The sequence below is a fragment of the Plectropomus leopardus genome, chromosome 2, assembly GCF_026936395.1.
Source record: "Plectropomus leopardus strain MGB_pleo_1.0 chromosome 2, ASM2693639v1, whole genome shotgun sequence".
Classification (NCBI taxonomy): Eukaryota; Metazoa; Chordata; class Actinopteri; order Perciformes; family Serranidae; genus Plectropomus; species Plectropomus leopardus.
The window spans coordinates 6,408,931-6,427,799 of record NC_142177.1 but is presented as its reverse complement, the minus strand read 5'-3'; the positions used below and the strand labels follow the sequence as shown (position 1 = coordinate 6,427,799).

Here is an 18,869-nt window from a genome sequence, read left to right as displayed (position 1 = left end):
TTCTTTGATTAATTCAATGTGCATGGTGCTTTGTGTGTCTGCAAACTTCTTAACGGACAGTTGCAATATTTCTTCCCTTTCAAGGGCAGCATATATCTAATATTTATATGAAATAACGAACCCATTTATCTGGAAGTGTATTTTCGCGGGGTGGGGGGGGTAGGGCTTCATAATTTGCAGCTATTTAAAGCCTTGGTTTTGGTAATGAATTATTTTGTCATCTCGACTGTGATGAGATTCATCTTTAATAACTGTAACAATTATTTTATTAAAAAGAGAAGCCATGCATTATGGCTATCTCGCCAAGGTCTCAAGCTGGAAGGAATTCTCATTAAGAGCATTATATTACCCCGGTGCGCTTTCAGTCGGATGTCCCGCTGAAATTACATTAGGTGTCAACAATGTTTGTGTTCCAAGTAAGCAGTCATATTTACAGAGGCTAGCGTTTTCATTTGCCGCCTGACACTGGGAGATGTATTAAAAAAGATACTAATGCTCTGTATCTTATTAAGTCACTTAGAGAGAAACTCCTCTAAAGTGTTGACTTTTAATATAAGCCAAGCACCGCTGTGTCATCACAAAGACATAAATCTTTATTCGGAGATGAGGAACTTTTGATTGCTTGAGATTATTCCTTGATTTATTTAGTTGGCACAAAGAACCGTTATCACCCCACTCCTCCTCCCTCCGTATTCCCAACATCTAGATCCTTTCCAAACTGTAAGCATCAGGTTGTTTGTGTTATGATTGATTTATCTGCGTCTTTTCATCTACATCCTGTGTTTCTTCTGATGGTTAGCGTGGTGTGCAACATTGTGTTTGGTTAATGGTTTCAGGCCCAGGGTTGCTGCTAATGACATGGTTGTAATTGTTTGTCAGTGTGATAATGTGTGATTTCCTATTTCCATGTGAAGTTGGACATTTGATGAAGGAGGGATCTTGTCAGGAAGACAAAGTGCTGTCATTTGTCAGCGGCTAAATGAGCTTCTCTCCAGACATCCTCTTGCTTTTCAATGGCAATATTATATTCGCAGATCCTGGACTTTTGCCATGATTTCCCACATCATGCAGTGTTTTCTATAAAAGATGTTTGATTGGTCTCGCTCTTTGGTTCTCTTGAGGTAGCTCCAGGTTGTGTCGTGTGCTGACATACAGAAATCTGTTAACTGTATTTCACAGAAAGACAGAAGTGAAATTACTGAGTGTGGTAATCTTTTATTCTTAGTGTTTGCAAGGAGTAATCACTTCCCTAAACTTCACATTTTTAAAACTGAGGAACGATTTCATCATTTCCAGAGGAGAGACTTCATGTATACACTCAGTTTATTTCACCTTACCTCAGTTATTATGTGGGAGTGTGGGGAAACAAGCACACAAGTAACATACAGCCAGTTTATCTGACAGAAAAGAGCAGTAGGGATTAAAAATAAAGTGGATTCAAGAGAACACACCAATGGACTGTTAATCAAGTCAGGATTAATGCAATATGCAACATCTTTGCAATTCAACTACATGCAAAGATGTAGTTGAATTACAGTGTTTGTTACTTATGTTTAGTGCAAAAAGCAGTGTTATTAAAAAATATTTTAAAAAATTGTTTCTAAACATCAGTATGCATAAACTACTTTAAAGCAAATGTGTATTTCAGTATGTGGTGTCAAACTGGAATTCTATAGAGAATGATTTAAAGGGTAATCTTTCAGTTCAAGAAAATGTTTAAGGAGAAAATAATACACAATAAGAAGTTGCGAGGTTATGTTTTTTTAGTTGTGTATGGCTTTTGATTATTTTTCTCTCTCATTTTTCTGTAGGTATTGACTGTTAAGTAACTGACAGACCATCTATTTCTATTTGATTTTTTAATAAAGTGGTTGGTAAAATAAGATTTTCGTCTCTCTGCCCCTTTCCGATCACGGAATGTAATGCAGCGAATAACTTGTGGTTTGATCTTAAACTGTCTTGTTTCCATGAGCGGAATTAAGTGAAAGTGAAAGTTTCTGATTTGATGTCTAATAGCTTTTTGTCAGTTATGTCTCTGCAGTAGTATCACAAAGTTATGAGGCACATAATTGCAGCAATTGAAGGACAGGATTGTGGGACTGCCTTCATACTTTCCAAAGTCTTTGATGCAGTCGCCCCCTGAACAGACTGCTTCTGTTTCTGATTAGACTCATTCCATATTGTGGGGTTGGGGGCAGATCCTTCCTAGTTAACAATCTAATGAGCTAAACAAGCCAAACAAAGGAGAGGTGTAGTGAATAGGTCTCCTGAGGGAGCTACTTATTGTCACAATTGCCCCTCTGTCTTCTCTTTCCACTCCATATCGATTCATGTCTTCATTGGTTATGCTCTGTCCTCTGTAGTGCACGCGGGTGGTGTAATCAGCTAAATGTAGCCTCTGCTTTCCTATTATTACCTGGGTGCTTAACACTGATATTTTTTTTCCTTCAAGGACAAATGGTGTAGGAGAAGGCAGATCCCGTGTGAAGTCCCCGAGCTCTCGCCGAGCGGCAGATCCCTTTTCAGTGCCAGCTGTTCTCTCAGATACACAAGGCCGTGCTGAAATTCTCTTAATATAATTCTGGGGGGGCTCAGGAGAATAGTGCAAAACAAGCGTGCCAGCCAGGAGAACGTTGAATTTTTCATCAGTGGGCCTCAACTCGCTGAGTTAGTGGGCAGCGCTCTCATTCATGAGCAGATGTTCAGCGCAGTTACACTCTGCAGTTAATGTGAACTTACTGGCCTCTCTGCCATTGGCTGCAAGGACGTTGGCAGCGACCTGGCATCTGAGAATTACTCCCAGTAAAAGGCGCAGGCCTGGAAAGCGTAGCCCCGGCCCTTTTTTAGCCACTTCCCGGCCCAGGAGCTGGATGGTGGACAGGGGAAGGCACTGACAGCCCATCCGTCTTCAGTCCGACAGTGATGAAACACTTGCCACTGTTTGCTCGGGGAATAGCAAATTCCTGAAGATAATTTCTGCAAGTTTTAATTTTTAAGGGCTTGCTAAATATGAAGCACTCAGCAGGTGAAATGCAGTGTATGAAATACAAGTAGATGAAGGTACACTGTTAAATCTGACAAGTTCTTTAAAAAACGATTGCTTTGAAAAATGTAAATAAATATGTCAATTAGTCCTAATTTATGTTAACTTTTTATCTAACTATTAAGTGCACCTAAAATGTAGTTATATTTACTTGATAACTTAAAAACTTAAAAATGACAAGCTTAATTAAATCAATCTTGTTCCAAGTTGTTGCAACTTCAGTAAACCAGGTTTTACGTCTCAGGCCACTTTATTATTTTAACAAGGTTATAATCGTCATAAATTTATTTCTCAATAGTATTTATTAAAATACAACCACAACATACAGGAAAATTCAAATATTTCAGAATAAAACAACTTGAACAGGCTAAAACTGCAAGTATTTAGTGTGACCTCCCTTTCCATTTAGCATGTGTTGAACTCTCTTGGGCAGACAGTATGAGATTTACAGTACTAATCCTCCAGTGTATTTACACGGGTTGCATTCAGACATGTTATAAAAGCTCAATATTGACTGTTTGAGTTTGCTTTTTGTTTAGGTTATACAATTCCATGTTTTACACTAAATATTAATTATAATATTGACTTCAGTCTGAAGAAGATATTTTGACTTTTGACTGAGAAATATATATATATATATATATATATATATATATATATATATATATATATATATACATATATATCTAGATATCTACAGTACTGTAGATCTGTAATCTGCTGGTTGCAAACTACTTAGTCTTATTTGTATTTTCTTTAAGATGTTAACAAAACAGAACTCGCAGACCTTCATTATTGGGTTTACTGGAGTTGCTTACTCTTAAAAAGAACAAGGTAACTTTACTTGTCATTTTTAAGTTGCAACAACTTCACAAAATTAAGTAAATACATCTAAATACACACACTAAATAACTACAGCTTTAGCCAGTTGAAGTTGTTTTTTTCTGAAATATTTACATTTTCCTGTATGATCTGGTTGTATTTTAGTAAAGAGACCACTGAGAAATAAATATGTATGATCCTTATAACCTTTCTAAAATAGTAAAGTTTAAGGTGGCCTAAGACAGTACTGTATAGCACAGTAAAGTTGGTTTACTGAAGTTGCTAAAACTTAGAAAGACACATTTAATTAAAATTGTTATTTTTAAGTTGCATAAAGTTCACAAAATCAATTAAATGTAACTTAATTTTAAATAAACTTTATAAGAATCTATAAAGTAAACATAAATGAAGTTAATATTTACTTACGTTTTTTAAGGCAGTCAGTTTCCAAGATTATTTTAAGGAACTTAATTTTTTTTTATTTTACAGTGCAGCAGCCTCTAGTATGAGACAGTTTTACATGCAGAGGAATGATTCCAGTACCCTTGAAAGAGGAAATTCATAGAAACCAGGCACCTGTGAGGGGGTAACAGTTTGGCCCTGGTAGGTCTATAGCTGGAAGCAGCTGGTGCTGTGGTCAGCCTGGTGGGCTGCATCCTCTCCCCAGCCTGGTGCTTCAGACATCTGCAGGCCCAAGCTGCTCAGCCCGGGGTTTGATGTGGCCATACAGATCTGTAATGGTTTCCCTCTAACTAAGCAAAATGCCATTTGATGTAAAGTGCCATTAACTGGTCAGAGTGTGTACGTGACATCAGGTTTCACAGGCTGCATGCCAATCATCCTGTGTGTGTGTGTGTGTGTGTGTGTGTGTGTGTGTGTGTGTGTGTGTGTGTGTGTGTGTGTGTGTGAGAGAGAGAGAGAGAGAGAGAGAGAGAGAGAGAGAGAGAGAGAGAGAGAGAGAGAGAGAGAGAGAGAGAGAGAGAGAGAGAGAGAGAGAGAGAGAGAGAAAGCCATCACAGTAAAGTTGTGCATATGGGACTTAAACAGTGGAAATGACAAGCTCTTGTTTCCTCTGCACGTCTCATTTTCACTTTCTAATTGGTCGTTTTCAGGTTGGCTTTACGAGAGCAAAACTAATTAGTGTTTCTAAATTCAGCAGAAAAAAAAAAAAAGTCAGTCGGCTTGATTGTTCTGGTTTCCTCTCCTGTGTCAGGCGCTCAACAATAAAATAAGACTCTAATCATTTTCAAATTGCTCGTATTTTTAAACCCCAGAGCTGAATGTCACTCCCGGTCTCTTGGCATTTTGTTTGGCAAGATCAGGGAACAGTGGTTGCCCTCTTGCCTGTGTGCTCTCTTTGTAATTCGTGGGAAGTTTGGACTTGGGGCCGGTTGGAAAGAGAGAAAAAAAAGTGTTGTGTTTGAGGTGGGGTTGTTTCTGCTTTGATTGGGAACGTCCTGCTGACAGGAGCAGCCTCGCAAGTTTACAGTAGCTGTGACATTGCTGTTACCTTTATTCAAAGTGCTCCAGCTGCAGCGAGCCCTCAGGAAGCCCAGCGCAGGCCCACATGGGCGGCTGGCGGCCCACAGAGAGGAGAATGAGCCCTGTTTGAGTTGGCAGACACTCCCCTCTCGGGGAACTTTTGCTGCCTCTGCAGAAAGGCCAGTGGCGGCGGCTCTGGTGGGGCGGCGGTGATTCTCGGGGCAGGATGGGCTTTTTCCACCTCTCCTCCCTTTCAGGAAACACATTTTGCTGTTTCTTCCCTCTGTGTTTGCAACGGAGGGAAGGAGTTAAGGTGAAGGGGCACGGGGCAGTGGGGCTGAATGACACAGCTCAACTGTGAGAGGCTGAGTGCTAATGTGTGGTGATTTGAAAAGGCTGGGTTAATAGCCTCCAGAAAGCTTGGGTAGCTCCTAGGGATGTCAGTTTCACTTAATTTTATTTTCAATAGCCCAACACCCATTAACAAGTAACTAACTGTTAAAAAAAACAAAAAACAAAATAGAAAATGATGTGAAATACAAAGGGCGCCCTTCTTTAGTTGTCGCTACATTTACTCAATTAGCTTTAACACTGCATTTCATTGTGTTATGAGAATGTGAACTTTTAACATTTTATGATTTAAATGTCTTTTTTTCTGTTGGCTTTGCTGGCAGACAGCAGAGTCAACGCAAGGAAACTATAAACTTTTATACTTTTTTTAAAAAAAACTTTTATCGTTTCCTTGATGCAGTAGTTGAAACATAGTATCCACTTCTCACCCCCCCAGGAAGTTCACCAGGCTCTGATGAAAATGTTGCATAGTGGCCAAAAGTGGAATTACAGTGTTCTGGTCAGTCACGTGGTGCCCATGGGCCCAGAGATATTTTTTCCCATAGACTTATGTTGGGAAAGAGATGTCTTTACATCAGTGGATACAAGTCATTTCACTATCTAGATATAAGCCATCCAGTTCAATAAGAGATCTTTATTATCACTGTACAAGTATAATGAAATGCTGCCAACATTTGGGAAGCCTAAAAGAGCAGCAAGACTGCATTTTTTAGACAGCCATTTAGTCTAGTGAAGCGCTAAACCAGAAGTCAGTTGCTCCGCAGCCAGAAGTTACCCGCACGTCAAGTATCTTTTTACATTTTAAAAAAAAATTAGATTATTAATTTTACAGATACAAATGAAACTCTTGGTAGCCTTCTGAAATTAAAGAATCAATTGTGTTTTAGTCTATTGGATACGTTTTGCGGCAATTACAGTGATTATATTCATATTCATATTATATTGTGACTTTAGTATCATGGTAATATTATTGTATGGTGGGGCCTCTGGTGATTCCCGCCTGTAATAAATACCTCTTTAGCATTGCACATGAGAGTACTAGTACTAGGCTGCTACTACATGGGGAACAGCAAAAAACAAAATGTGCAACTGGTCAAAAGTATTCTGTGTGGTAACCGTTGACATCCCTAGCTTCATTTATATGAAATAAAAACACTTAGTGAGCTGTAAAACTTGCACTGTTTTTATTTTTCCATCAACACTGCAGGGATTCAGCCTTCAGAAGCCAGTAATTAAAAAAGTGCTTGATCTAAGGTCAGGGAGGAGCAGTGTTTAAATGCAAATTAGTGCAATGCTCAAATTAATTTTTTCAATTTTCGGAATGTGTCATTATTTGTTTAGTCAAGGGGGTTTTCGTTTAAGATTGCTAAATATGTATCCACAGATATTTAAAGAGGGGGACACAGTGAAACCTATTTAATTCTGCCTTAATGAATTTCAAAGTGACCTGTTATGTGCTCCCCTCCCATGATGTGTGTGCGCTTACACATACTCAACCAAACAGCATCTGAGCTGACTTCACTGTTAGTATGTAACAAGGTGCTTTGAAAAAAAGCATGTTAGTTTTTGGCTAGTCACCTTCATGTTTAAAATAATTTCCACTCTTTCTCTTCTACCACCCCCACCCTCCTTGCCCCCCCCACCCCCCTCTCCTCCCCTCGTATCTGCTGCTCGCCGGTCCAGCCAGGAGACTCCAGTGGTGACATCCTGTGGAGCCAGAGATCAAAGTAAGTGCTTCTCATGCACGTCTGTACACAGTCAGTTAACACACAAACACTACTCATGTATCAGCTTTGCATCATTATTTTCCAACTTTTGCACAAGCTGTTTTTAGTGTTTTAAGTGTTCCAGTGGTTTTTCAAAGGGCATCATATGGAAATTGTTGTGAATTTGAGTGCAACTAAGTGATAAGACAAGATTTTGCATAGTAACTGATTCCCTCATTTCCCTGTGCAGTTATATATTTACATCACTTTGAATGATGCCAAACACGATGGCGATGCCCCCAGTGTGTGTCAGAGCCCTCTCAGTGTGTAAAGTTGACCGGGAAGCTGAAAAGAAAAGAAAATTGCTGATAGTGTGCCGGCTCATGTCTGCATCCCCCTGACTATCCTAGAAGTCATTACTCCTTGTGTGGTGTATAAACACGTCAAAAACAAACAATGACCCTGGGCAGACTCCACACTGCAAAACAATTTCAAAGCCTGCAGTGTAGTGTAAACACAAAACATGGCCAACCTTCACGGAGGGAAGACTTCACCTTAAACCCGGTGTTTGTTTTATAGTCCCTGTCGACCTTGGTCAGATGTAGTTTACGTCTCTTCGGTTCTCTTCAGGTCGATGTAGCTCAGGTTCTGAGCTGACATTTAAGTTGAAGCTTTCAGTGGACCTCTGTAAAAGGTTATAATGTTGTGTTGTGATTGAGGCTGTTTTTTTTTTACTATTTAAATATGTGTTTTGTGTATGTTACTTATTTAAAGATAGGTTTTTAAGCACGGGATGAGTTTTTTGGATAGAAAAAGCCCTGAAATCATCCCTCACCACATCTGTAGAATACAGGACGAGCACAAAATGTCAGAAAAGATTATACATAATTTTTTTAGCATTACTATCCCATATTTCACTATAGCTATAACTTGATCATCAGGCTCTTCAACACTCTGATGTGGAGCTTTTGGGGTTAGTCCCCAACAGAATAACACTTTTTTTTATAGGAATACATCCCATTATAATAATAATGTTGGAAATGTTTGCTTGACATGGCTTTCCATAACAACCGCGTCACATGACAGGGGTCATAGGGTATGGCTTTGACACAGTCTGTCGCTTGAATGCAATATTTCAAGAACCTGGTGAGGGTATTTCTTCAGATTTGGCACAAATGTACACTTAGAATCAAAGATACACTGATAAGTGGCTTTAACTCAAGTGATAGAACAGAGGGTTGGTGGTTTAATGCCCTGATCCTCCAGTCAACACGTCCTTCGGCAAGATCCTGAACCCCAAATTTCTCCTTATGGCTGTTCCATCAGTGTGTGAGTGTTTCAAACTGAGCAGCAGGTGGCATGTTGTACAGTTGCCTCGGCTACCAGTGCATGAATGTGTGTGTGAATGTGTGAATGTGACTTGTAGCGTGAAAGTGCTTTGAGTGGTCGAACGACTAGAAAAGTGCTATACAAGTGCAGGTCCATGTACTGTAAGATTATCTGTTTCAAAGGTCACTGTGACCTCACAAAACATGTTTTTGGCCACAACTCAATAATCCTTATGCTTATTATGACTAAATTTCACTGCAGCAAACTTCACGTTTTATTTTTCTCCTATGTGTGCCATCCATTTTCTCATATTTTATGTCCCATAAGTCTCGGGGCCTGGTCGTCTTCTAATGAGATGACAGTTTGATCCCCGGCTCCTCCGGACAATGATGAAGTATTCTTGGGCAAGATACTGAACCCTGGAGTGTGAATGTGTATATGGTAGCCTCTGCCACCAGTGTGTGAATGTGTGTGTAAATGAGTGACTCTGACATGTAGTGTGAAAGTGCTTTGAGTGGTGCAAAGACTAGAAAAATGCTGTTAAAGTGCAGTACATGTACCAGAATCAATCTGTCGATCCAGTCAGAGTTGATCACATCAGATCAATGGATACGATGAGCAGCTGCTGCAGAAGTGACTGAAAGGGAACTTTTAGACCCAGGACAATGAACGGTTAAATTTTACTCTCACTGTGTCTGACGCTGTGCTGCTCTGTGGTAACTCCGTAACGTTTTCAGACTGATACTGAATTGGTGATGCTAATCTTGAAACTGTTGTAATTGTATAGATCTTCTGTGCTGTTGGATTGCATGTGAAGTGTCCACATTTTGGATTTTTTAGGTTCTTTGCAGCAACATTTGTCAACTGTCATGACAGAATGTAAAATCTAACTGCAGCTGGTTCATGGAGGCACACAACTATGAGGCAGTAATGCTTTTTTATATATATTTAAGATATTTTTTCATTTTTTACAATTTGTCTCTAATTTTAAGAGTTATGAGCTTCTTGTACTTCTCTTTCAAAACACAAAATATAAAACTTTTTTTTTTTTTTTTTTTTATCTCCAGAGGGGCAACTAAAGGGCAAATGGGCTGAGACTCGAGCAACTTGTGCATGCCCTGTTTGAAATAGCATTTAGATCATAATGGGACTCTCTTTTGAAGCCATACTGATATATGAGATAAACTCCTTACTTCACTCATTTCCCTGGTCAGCTTTTCAAAATAAAAATGATACTAAGAAAACCAAATCCATCCACATCCTTCAGATCAGAAGCGGATGACACTGAGAAGATGTTCAAATGTTGTTCTAAACTGAGTGTAAATACTTTGCTTGGGCGTAGATTTCCCATCCAGGGACGCCGTGTATCAAGTAATGAATATGCATATTCTTGTTTCATGGACTCTTCAGCCTCTGTGAGCTCTTTCACACTGAGCCGGGGGTGACTGTAGGGCGATGTGAACCCATATTTTTAATAAAGCCCAGCTGCTGAATGATCAAATAGTGTCTCTAATTAAGGCCTGAGTGTACACCCATGTAAAATTCTCTCTGGAATGCTAACAACCTGTGATATTTCCAGAGGAATTTGCTGTGCAGGTCTCACAGAAGGGAGGGGGGTAGTTGAGTGTTTGGGGGGTGTTGGCGGGAGGAGGGGCAGTGTTCATGTGGCAAGCCAACATGTTGTTCACATCCGTGTCAGATTGAGGCTAATGAAGGCCAGACTGATCCTTGGATGCAAGCCTTAAGTAAATGATCCCTCTTTGAATATATTAGAGCCACATAGCAGCGCCGTGCCTCCCTGCCGTGCCTGCGCCGCTTACGTGTTGTCTTGTGGTCTGACGAGGCCGGTCAAAATGGCAGTCACGGTGTTCGATCACGTTGTATTCCACCCAACCTCCATTTCAGCAGTATTGTTACATTGAGTACACACACACACACACACACACACACACACACACACACACACACACACACACACACACGCTGATCGTTTCCAGGTTAGCGCTTCTGCAAAACAGCTTGATAGTAAATGGAAAGTATGAGTGTTGTGTCATTTGACAATGTAAATGAGCCGTCTCAAATTTTTTTCCCCACCCTCTTAAGAGGGATTGCATTTACATAACAGGCTGGGGTTCATGCAAATTGCTCATGTAGACAAACCTTCTCATTTTGCTGTTATTTTTGAGTTTTATTTCCAATGAAATCAAAATATGTAGAAATAATACAAATAAACTAGATAATAAGAATATTAGTGTAAGGACAAAAAAAAGCAATGAAAAAAATCTCCCAGAAAGAACTTTTCCACTTTAATTTATGTCCACACTGGCACTTTGCATGTAAATGAATCCTAAACGTGTAATTACGAGGCACTTTTGAATATTGATTGGGAAGACAAGGACGCAGAAATGAAGCACTTGTGAATGCGCCCCTCCTAAGCTACTGTAACATCCCATTAATAAATACCTTTCTGGCTCTTTAGTGCCGGGCTTGCCTTACGCTGACTGAAACAATGTCGTTTGATTTCCGCTGATATAGCATGTGTACTTCATAGCTGGATGGATGGGATGGAGCCAATTAGCCATGGTCATTGCTCATGTGTTTAAGCTGACAGCGGGAGTCTCGCAGAGAATATTCTTGATTTTTGGTAGCTTTGTGAAATGCTCCTGCGAGGCGCTTTAAAAGCCCATAAAGAGCACGTTGTGAGGAATGGAGATGGAGATTTGATTTACAGCTGGAGCAAACTTTCTCAATTAGACATGGAAGGGAAATAATTGATTTTCAGTAGGCGGTGTACAATGATGGGGAATACTTAAAGGATAATAAAGTGACCATACCTTTTCTTTTTTCCTTTTATACACAATCAACACTGCAGATACGTGTGATTTTTACTTAAGATTTAATGCACGGTTTGTTAGCAGGTAATGCATCTTCTAATCCCCAGCACCCACCCTCTGCAGCCTCTGCAGCAGGATTGATGGCTCGTGCCACCAGCCGCACAGGTGCACGCACTGTCTCGCGTGGCCTCCTGACCTTCCACATGATGTGTACCATGCTGGCCTGTTTGTAAGCGCGAGGCCCTGTTTGTAAACACGGACAGAAGGGACGAGGAGCACATTTGCCCCGGTCGCACTCAGCTCGCAGACAGCCACAATGCAACGTGACAAGCAACAGATGTGTCACACAGGCTGAAATCAAAACAGCCGTCCGGCGCAGAGTTGTGCGCACCATCAGACGCGGCCGCTGTGATGAGGCAGGGAAGGCAGTGAGCGCTGCTGGCAGATGAGACAAGGCAGCGCCTCTGCTGCTCCCAGCTTCCTCTGTGGAAGAGGACAGGCCCGTTTGTAGGCTGCTTTGACACTCCTAGTCACTTTGTCATCTGGGCGCTCGCTGGCGCTCTGATCACATGTACATGCCACATTCAAAGAGCGTCATATCAGGCGTGTGACAGGTAGGCTCCCAATGAGACAACAGCTAAAGGGGATGTCCTTTTCAATACACTGTGTGAGCACAAATGCACTGTGCAAAATAACATCATGTGGCATCATTCTGAATGCTCTCATGTTGTGTTTTTTTTTTCAGTTTCGAAAGAAGTTTGTGTGTCGTTTCAGAGCGGCATCAGAACAGAGAGACGGGGACTGAAGTCACACTTCATAATGTCCGCTTCATGCGGGGGGGGGGGTCAGAATCCATCATCAGAACAAGTGAATGAATGAAGGTGCTGCAACAGCTGCTTGACTGATCATGTACTACAGACTGTCACCCCACATCTGTTTACCACTCCGACAGCCACATGAGTGTTTGTATCCACGGCTGTAATTGAGCCATTTTCCCGAGGGCAGCTGTGACCCGCACTAAGTTCTATCCCAACTTTCCATTAAAGCGTGGGGGGAAGTTTTACCGATAGTAATCACGCCCAGCAACACTGCTATGTAAATACGGCTTATCAGCTTTGCCAATTTGGTTAAGTGACATGTACGTGGGTGATTCACACACTCAGCTCTGTGGCTCTGACACAGGCCACATGCAGCCGTCATTTATTAAACATAGCTAACTTGCATTGTTAGCAAGTGTGTATGAAGCAAAAACACAATCATGAAAATGATGGTGTGTCAAACCACTGTTGTGTTAAAAAAAAAAGAAAAAAAGATGCAAATATGCTCACAAAGTCTTCAACTTGGTGCGCAAACTAAACTGTCTGCGTTCAGCATATATGGAAATTAAAATGGGAATATCTAGATCTAAAACGGACCATTTAAATATTCAAATGTCATCACCAAACAATATAATGCATTATGGCTTTCAGTATTTGCGTACAACTCTGTTTGCTGCTGTGAGCTGGGGATGATACAGGGGAGAGAGACACACTGAACACTGAGTGGAGGACGTGGCGCGCACAAACAAAGCCTTTGTCTGCCCGTCATAGGAGAATAACGTTTGATAACGGTACCAACTTTTTATGTCAGTTTATTATTACTTTTAATGTTATGTTATTTTACATAATACATCAATATTATGAAACCTAGAGCGACCTCACTTTTCTTGTGTTGCTTTCAGAAGCCTTTCGCAAGTATTTAATACTTGCGAAAGGCTTCTGAAAGCAACCTTTGAATACTTTGAATACTGAAAAAAATTTGTTTGATTCCTTTCAAAAGCATGGGGAAAAAAGGCAATGAGTAGCTTGGTTAGAAATATTGGTAAGAAATATTGCACAAATTTTAAGAGATTAATAGATTTAGGAATTTTTTATAAAAAAGCAAAGGGTCAAATACCTATGGAAAAAGAAAGAAGCAAGGGAAAACTTATTTATAATGATCAAAATTAAATATCATAAGTTATGTTACATTATAAGTTATGTTACATTATTATAATTTTTAAGCACCTTTTCCAGGTCATTTCCTTGTTTGTTTTCTACAATCTTTTTCTAATTTTTTGCTAACTTTCTTTTGCTTTTGACTACTTTCTTGCTCATTTTTGATCATTTCTTCAGAAATTGGCCATTGTTTTGAAAAAAAATTTGCTCAGGTTTCAAAGGGCATTCTGATTCTTGTTTATGAGTTAATATAAAAGCTACAATTCTAGTCTTAAAAAGGAGAAAGTGGGAGATATAAACATTATTTTGTATAGCTCTATTTTATTGCACTTACAGGGGAAAAAACAGAAGAAAACAAAATCACTGAGGTAGTCTACTTGCAGAGATAATGAGCCACCTGACAGAGCTTCTGCTTATAGTGCACACACAACTGAGTGTTCACCAATTTGTAGACACTTTCTTGTAGCAAAGTACACCCAAAGCACTCATATTACTTGAAATTACCAGTGTTTTTGACATTGACAACACAATCATTTTCATACCCAATTTTCTTTTACTGTAGGAAAGAGTCTGAGATGTTAACCGGTGTTTTCAAATTTTTTCCCCTTAGTTACAAACAAATGTTTTACACAACAATCAAAGTGAAGGTTATGCAAGGTGCTAAAAATTTAGTCTCTTTTCAAAAGGTATTGCAAATTGTGGAGATTTGTTTGAGCAGAGATTCTAGAAATCAGACTGGTGAGTAACAACAAATGTTTTTTTTTTTTTCTTTTTAATCCAATCAAAGTGAGAAATAAACTAGACAAGATGGAAAACTTGATGATTAGATTTTACTTAACAGTCAGAAAAAAAAAGTGAAATTTCTCTTGCGTCTCAGGATGTCAACAGTTTCACATAAATACACACAGGCAAAACAAGGTAACCCTAATGCTTTGTCAACACAGCACATTTGTACATCTTGGGTTTCCTGTAATATTGCTAATGCTAAGTTTTGAGAAGTTCTTCAGAAATGATGCAGTTTCCATTAATCATTAAGAATGAGATTATTTGCCATCATAGAAAATAGTGCCACCAATTGAGGTTTTGGAATGAAATACAAAAAAATCCAACTAGAATCATTAACAATATATGTAAAACATCCTTTAGGTATTTTAGAAATCTGCATTACATACAGGTCTTATATCAACTCTTCCTCTCTCCACTCTCTCACCTTCATCATCACATGGCAGTGATTGTGTGGGCACTGAGCAGACAGACACAGATGAACATTATGCGACAGAGTTTAATGTTGTAAAGGTTCGCCAGTCCAAGCTGTGACATCTCTAGCCACCCTCAACACGCACTGTACTTAAGAGAAATTTGCAGTTTTTAATTCTATATGCTGTGCAATAACAGCCCCCAGCAATGAATAATTTAAGGAATAAGGCAGGCTGTTACTTGACGCCTTTTCACTTTGTGTTTAAATTTAGCTGGTGTCATTGTCCAGCGGTGTGATTAATAGTTTATCAGTCTGGACTATACATCTCCATGAAATATCTCTTTCCATCTGTCATTAAACTGCAGATGGAAATTGGTTAGATTTTCAATCAGGCATAGCTAAGATCAAAAAAAAAAAGAGGAAGGAAAATTACAAAAGGAAATAGCCATCAAGATGTACTCACATGTAGGTAAGGCTGTGACCCAATATAGGACATCATTTATGGAATAAGTCTTCCTAGCACTATGCATGTGCACACTCTTCTCGTGGAAAAAATTACACTGTTTTTGTATGAAAATTGGATTGAGACCTCATACAAAGCACAGTATGCATCCTAAATGTGGTTTTAAATAAGCCAGAGATGTGAGGCAGTATAAGTGACACTGTGAGAGAGGGGCCTACCGCAAGGGGTTGACCAGTGAGCCAGAGATTGGCTTCCCTGTCAAATAAAGATTAGGCCTTTATTTCACCATCTAATCCCTGTAAATCTCTTATTGAGGAACTTATGGAGGCAGTGCGGGGCTTTTAATGGCGCAGAGGCTTCACAGTCTGCATGTCTGTCTTATCTCTGAATGTACATGAGTAGATACTGCAACCTGTGGCCCCTGGTTAGTCAGCACATTTAAATCTGGATTAGGAACCATTTAATAGGTTACATTTGTACGTGTCGTCAGTATCATATCAATGTTATTTAAGTGATGTAGTATATGGGCTGACTTTGTCATCTGGAGGTGAAGGGGTTGGTGGATGGTATGTCACCTGGCTTGGATGCCTACCAAGCTGAAGACCAACAATCAACCAAACAGTTTTGATTTTGTGAGTCATTGCTGTGTTTTCAGCAGCTTTTTATGACCCGCTGCTGTTTTACCAATAGCTTTTTAGGCACCAATGATGGGTGTTTTGTAGCAAACCTGTTGCTATGTTTGCAGCAGCAAGGTTGCAAAAAGAGTGATTGTTTTTTGCCGAAATATTGCTGTTTTTCCTACCACAATATTGGCATGAAATACATTACTGCTTTTCCTGTGGGGATAAAAGCACAAAAAGCAGTTTACTGAGATATTCCTATATTTCCACTTGGGATTGCCCCCCCCCCAACCTGCTTTTTAAGCTAAAACATGATCTTTTCCTGACCTTAGCCATGTGGTTTTTGTGACTAAACCTAGCCACACGTTAACCATGGTGTTGTTGAAAAGTAAAGTTTCAACTTATCTACATGCAAATGTAACATCTGAAATATACTATGCTGAAATATTTTCTTACGATTAGGTCAGGCTGTTCTTTTAAAGTGTTAAGTAAGGCATCCAAATTTGTATGTATCCTACATAATCATGAACCAGTAATTTGTGCATAACCTATGTACATTTGAAAGGCTGCAGTCACATGATTAATGCACCAACGGCAGTAAACAAGGAAGTAGTTCCGACTGCTCTGTGAGAAGGCAGGTTGAGTGGTGGATGGATCAAACAGACACAGAACTTTGAGTCATGTTAAGGTACGTCTTTCTCATGTTTTTTTTTTTTTTCTCTGTAAACCTAACCTTCGTAACTTCACGTGAATAACGTAACTTAATGTTAAGGATGGAACATTATTCATGGGGCACTAATTCGTAAGACAGCCTTTGAACTGTGTGTGCGTTTTCATAGGATATCATGTGAACTGTTCCATGAGAATACATTGATTGGGTTGTGAGTAGATGAAATCTTCCTTCTGCACAATGATTCCATTGGGAAGTGCAGTTTGAAAGAAAGAAAATAGTTCCTACATGAAATTGCTCACAACAAGGTCTGAGCATTATCTTGAGTAACCGGGTCATGATTTGTGGAGAAAGGCATTGCAGTTGTTTTTTTTTAATATATATATATATATTAAGAGAAGGCAGACATCTGTACGACTGATATCTGCAACACTCTGTAACTCACATCAAAACAATCTAGATGGATAAGGAACTGCTTCATATGTAGATATAAACAGCTCATTCCAGGAAAGAAAAGCACCACAAGTCTTAGTTTTAGGAAATTTTACATAAATGAAAACATAGTTATGAATATTATATCCCATTTCTGCCAATGTATTCCCATAAATCCCAAACATTGGACGTTTAAGGTGAAACAAGAAGGCTTCTTGTGCTTGTGTGCTTTTCTCGCTAACGTCCCAGTTGAAGTTGCTCACAGAGCGCTGGCATTTCAGATGTAGTTATTGTATTTAGCTAACTCTGTGCCGAAATGTGACTTCTTTGGCTTCATTCTCTCACATTTAGTTATTGAACGTCTCCAGTTTTCCCTCCTCAAATACGCTGAACATTCTTTATATTGAATTATTAATGTGTGTATTGAATTATTGAAGGAAGATAATTTCTGATCGGATTAATATTAACTCCCCGTGAAATATTAATGGCTAATGTTAAAAACGATGAACTTACGGAACTATTAATATAATCATAAACAGACGCTGTAGAAAAGTGGCAAGGAGTCAAATGTGCTTCAATCCCTTTTAATGCAGTTTCCCCTTGAGGTCGGTGAATATGAAATATAGCGCGGGTTGACTTTGTGCTCAGACTCTCGGCTCATGTCATTGGCCAGTCCTGCCCCGGGGCTGACGGCGGTGTCACGGGGGGGAAGTTCACCAGCATTTGTCTGCAGGTTACCTTTGTCACCTTGCCCACACATGACCTGAACTATGTCCAGGGGAAAAGGTACAAAGATGTTTTGGTGTTAATATTGGGCTGGTGGCTTTATCACCCCTGCTGATTGGCAGAGCTCCACTGACAGCTCTTGTATTCAGCCCCTCCTCTCGCTCTCAGGGCTGCTGGCTGAACTCAAATGAGACTGGTGTCAGCTTATTTTTTCTCACTGAAGGTGGCACAAAGTAAATTGAGCAAGCCTGGAATAAATCCAGCCTTTTGTCAGTTTTGATTAAAACTCTCTTTAGATTAACGATATTCAGCAAAGATTTGATATATCACCTCTTCGGTTTGTTATCACGAACTTCCGATTGTATTCATAAAATATGGAAATCAGAAAAAAAATAAACCATTATTGGAGCATAATGGCGAGCACCTAGAAAATATGGTTACATTGATTATGTTTTAAATGCTAATGCCAGTGAAGAGCATAATAACGACCACATGAAAGACTCCCCATTCAAAATCTGATAGCCAGGGAGAAGCAAATTATTTCAAATATTTGATATTTAAATTATTTTCAAATGAACAGAGACATGAGTAGAGCAGAGGCGAGTAGTTTCCCCTGGTGATCCTCCAGGCTTCTTTGTTTCCTTGGTGTGTCTCCAGCTCATTAATGTTCTAAGCATGTGAGAGAACCAGACCATACTCCATAACCCATAGCAGGGTGACACCCCGGGCCCCGACACACACATATATACAGTACACACACAAAAAAATCCCTCAGCCGTTTAAAGTCCACTGGCCCTTTCAGGAAGTGATGGCCACCGAGCTGTCCTGATTAAAATGACAATAGTCTAATTAACTCGACCTCAGTCTCAGTGCACTAAAACGGCTGATGGCTCGCCAGTTCCTGTTTGAAAGCCCTTTGTCTCCTCATCGACCAAAAATATGACTTTTTTTTCTCCCCCACAGCAAAAATGCCTCAACCCCATTTGACGAGATTTGCTAATGGCAATTATTTCTCATAAGCTAATTAAATCTAGGCAAAGTTTTCCAGTTTTTCTCCTGTAGAAATCCTTATGTGCAATCCTCCAGGGGTTTAACATTTGGGCTTCGGTATCACAAGCCCCTTCAAGCAATGTTAGTCATTTAGATTATATACAATTCCAAAGTGTTGTTTTGGTGTTTCATTTCAAGCATTTTTAATTATAGTCATTTAGTACTTT

The 18,869-nt window shown here is 39.7% G+C and overlaps 1 protein-coding gene across 13 annotated transcripts in view; it reads left to right on the top strand.

Annotated features, from left to right (window-relative positions):
* The window catches only part of foxp1b (forkhead box P1b), a 206,456-nt gene that overhangs the window by 39,818 nt on the left and 147,769 nt on the right, over positions 1 to 18,869 (top strand). For all 13 annotated transcript variants that reach the window (XR_015777714.1, XM_088083576.1, XM_088083551.1 and 10 more), the window contains one exon: positions 7,382 to 7,425. The gene's annotated coding sequence lies outside the window, so the exon portion shown is untranslated. The remainder of the gene's footprint in view (positions 1 to 7,381; positions 7,426 to 18,869) is intronic.